Here is a 4,305-nt window from a genome sequence, read left to right on the forward strand (position 1 = left end):
CCATGATAAAATGCAAAAAAGAGAAAGAACCTAGCTAGCTCTCTAGACTTCCTTTCCCTTTGAGACAGCTTCTGTAGCTCAGGCTGGCCTTGAAATTCCAGACAAGCAGAAGCTGACTTTGAACTTATGATCCCTATGTCTACACCTCCCAAATTCGGGGATTTCAAGTGTGTACCATAATTTCTTGGGTTTTGTGTGTGTGATGATTGAGATCAGGCATAATGTATGCTAGCTACTCGTTCAACTAAGTAACAACCCCAGGCCCCTTTTATAAGATACTACACCCATTCATGAGAGTGTAGCTCTTCTGGCTTAATTATCTCCTAAATTTCTTCTCTTGTAATACTATTGCTTGTTAGATTAGGATTAAACAGAAATTTTTGGAGGAGACAGCATCATTTTAAACATAGAGGATGCATGGGTGGAAGACAAAGAAGTGGAAATAAAAATAAATAAATAAAAAGAAAAAAATCCAAGGCAAACTTGGTCCTAGAGCTTTATATAAAAGAAGCCTCCAGAAAGACCAAGGTCTATCTGATTTTGATAGAAACATGGGAGCAGGAGGTCTCTTAGGAGCCTCATCCTTTTCACTCCTTCCAGTCTAGTTAGCATTTGTGGACATGATAGTATATGCATCAGGGAGAGGTTTCACCTTCTCTTAGCACCTCCACCAACTCCTGCCCCTTCTCCAGCCATCCTCCTAAAATATCTAAGTTGGAAAACTGTATGTGATATACAAATGCAACTTGAAGCACACTTTCCATTGCTGACCCCCACTTCTTAGTTCAATCACATGTGGCTCCTATGTCCTATGCTCTTCTTTAATAGAAAATGCTAGAGCTGCTATTGCTGGTGAGAATTCATTTTGAAATGTATGCCTGGTGTAGACCCCAGTATAAACCCACTCCTTTGTATATTCCCCATAAAAGAGAACCAAGTGTTTTTGCAAGGAGTCTGTACCACTGGAAGATGAATAGTGTGGCTTTCAGACAGATGTGGTAGAAGAATTAGCAAGTATCATATCTCTGAAGAAAGAGAAGCTGAAAATAATTCTCTGTATGTCCATTGTTACAGCTTAGTACCTAGACTCTTAAAAAACTTTTGAAAATCTTTGCAACAGTCAGGAGCCATTTAGAACTTGACTGGATTTACTCTTTCAAAAATGTACAAAGGTATTCCAACTATTGCCAACAAATAGATTCAAAGCAGTATAATGAAAATAAATTTGATATTAGCTTGTTTGTTTTTCAAAATAATTCCTGTGGAAAATGTCAAAAGTTCAAAACTTAGTGGTCTGCTCATTATGTTATATAGGTTGTGCTGTTGGGGCTGTTCATTTGTTTGTTTACTTGCTCGTTTTTCAGACACTGTTTTCTGTAGTCAAGGATGGCCTCAAACTTGATATTTTAACTAAGGATGACCTTAAACTCTTGATGTTACTACATCCACCTCCTAAGGGCTAAAGACTACAGGCATGTGCCACTGTGTGTGGATGTGCTCAGGACTTTTGATATTGTATGTTTAGTAAAGAATCCTTATTTACCATGCCTATGAATTCCACCAACCATTAAACCAACCAATCAGAATACCAATAAGAAAGCTGACTCCATCTGTAAAGATGCTGCCCAGAAATTGGGCCCCAGTTGATAAAACCTTCCCTAGCCTTAGGGTAGTGATACTGAATATCAGACAAGAGACACAACAAAAATTCTCCATCACCTAAGAGCACTGCAATTATTAGATATTGCTTAACTGCAACCCCCAAACCTACTGTATCAGTTATTTTTCTGTTGCTATGATAAAACACTATGACCAGAGCAACTTATAGAAGAAATGGTTGAGGCTTATTATTTCAGAAGAATAAGATTCCATCATAGCAGAGAAGCATGGCTGCAAGCAGCAGGCATGGCAGAAAGAAGCTGAGAGCTCATACCTGCAAATGCAAACAGTAAGCAAAGAAACTGAATGGGAATTGATGTAAAATTACCAATACTCCTCCCCAGTAATATATTTCCTCCAACCAGGTTTCACCTCTCAAAGGTTCCAGAATATTTCCCAAACAGTACCACCAACCGAGGAGCAAGAATTGAAATATCTGAACCTCTCAGGGACATTTCTCATTCAAACCACCACACCCACCAACCTCCAATATCCAATAAATACATTCACTGCTTTATATTTCTTGATAGCATTAATTTTCATGAAATACCCTTTATCCATTTCTTCCCAGTAGAATAACCATTTGCTGAGAGAGGGATTTTGTTTACTTTGTTTATAAGTGTGACCTGGCACCTAGAATTGTGTCTGATAAATTATAGATGATTTGTAAATGTTTGTTGAAATATTGACTAGTACAAAACATTAGTTGTTATTACATTTGTTTATTTTGTGCATGTACAGATATGGGTGTGCACATGTGCAAGTCAGTGGGAACTTAAGAGTCAGTTCCCTCCCTCCACCACATGAGTTTCAGCAGTCAAACCAAGTTTGTCAGCGTTGGTGGCAACAAAGCTTACCCACTGAGCTAGCTCACCAGTCCTGATACAAATGCAATAAGTTCATATGTTACATTGAGTCAGACCAAGGAATGTTCAGACTTCCTCCACTTCTTGATAAAAAAGCTAATTTACTTTTTGACCAATTTTATCTTACTGAAGCAAAGATTTGATAATGATGAAGAATAAACATTCATGATGAATACTTTGTACTCTTTTCACATGTATATTTTTCATATATATGCATGTATATAAATAGAGAGGATGGAGAGTGAGATTGAGAAAAAAAGAGACAGACAGACAGAGAGAGAGAGAGAGAGAGAAAGAGAGAGAGAGAGAGAGAGAGAGAGAGAGAGAGAGAGAGAGAGAGAGAGAGAGAGAGAGAGAGAGGGAGAGGGAGAGGCTCATGTGTCCCAGACTGGCTTCAAACTCATTATATTGCCGATAACCTTGAACTTCTGATCCTCCTGCTTCACCTCTCAATGCTGGGATTACAGGTAATTTGGCAAGCACACCTGGCTCTTACTTGGGAATATATTATGTTGATCTACCTGATAATGTCTGAATGATAAGCAGTATCTACCATCTTTTTTGCACAATCTGGCTTCTTCTCCCAGTTTTGTCCAGTAACCCAGGTGATTCAGTGACAGAGATGGGGAAGAAAGTCTTTGACTCAAAGAACACAGGAGCAGCTGACATTCTGCCAGAGAACAGGACAAATACCTAAACTCTAGCTGTAGACACTCAACTAGGAGATCTCTCTTACCTATGCAGAGACCAAAGTCACCTGCCCACTTAACCTATTTACTGCAGAAGACTAAGCAGGAAAAGGCAGTGCACACCTACTTCACTAACCTTGGGTCTATGCTGCTGTATTAGTCAGGGTTCTCTAGAGTCACAGAACTGATGGTAGTCTCTATGTCGTAAGGGAATTTACTGATGACTTACAGTCTGTAGTCCAATTCCCAACAATGGTCAGCAGCAGCTGTGAATGGAAGTCCAAGGATCTAGCAGTTGCTCAGTCCCACAAGGCAAGCAGGTGAAGCAGAGAGCCTTCCTTCTTCCAATGTCCTTATATAAGTCTCCAGCAAAAGGTGTGGCCCAGATTAAAGGTGTGTGCCACCACACCTTTAATCCCAGATGACCTTGCTTGAACTCCTAGATCTTTCAGTCTTAATCTTCTAGGATTCATAGCCACTATGCCACCACACCTTTAATCCCAAATGATCTTGAACTCATAGATCTTCCTATCTTAATCCTCTGGGATTCATAGCCATTACACCTCAAGATCACCATGCCAAGATTCAGGTCGGAAACTTGTATCTCTCAGCCTCCAGATTAGGGCCAGGTGAGCCTTCTAATTCTGGATTGTAGTTCATTTCAGATATAGTCAAGCTGACAACCAGGAATAGCCACTACAGCTGCAGATGTGGTGGTAGGTACCTCCTTCATTAAGGCTCCCACTACATGGGCCTTTGGTAAGTCTTTATTGAGATGGCAGATTTATAGAGCTAGAGGGAATCCTCTAGGAAAGTGGAGCCCACCATCACTAAAGTCAGGAATCTTTTCAACTTCAAGAACTTCAGATCCTCTTATCCACAGACATCCTCTGTTATCCACTGTTAGTGTTATCCACGGCTCCAACAATAGTTCTTCTTTTGTGCTTCTTACACAAAAATTACCCGAGATGCTTTAAGATACAAACACACTTGGGAGACCAAAGCTAGTTTGAGGCCAACCTGGGCTACAATAATGAGTTTAGGCCAGCCCAGAATAAAGAATCATACCTACTTTAAAAAAAAAAAAAAAA

This window comes from Mastomys coucha, chromosome X (assembly GCF_008632895.1).
Source record: "Mastomys coucha isolate ucsf_1 chromosome X, UCSF_Mcou_1, whole genome shotgun sequence".
NCBI lineage: Eukaryota > Metazoa > Chordata > Mammalia > Rodentia > Muridae > Mastomys > Mastomys coucha.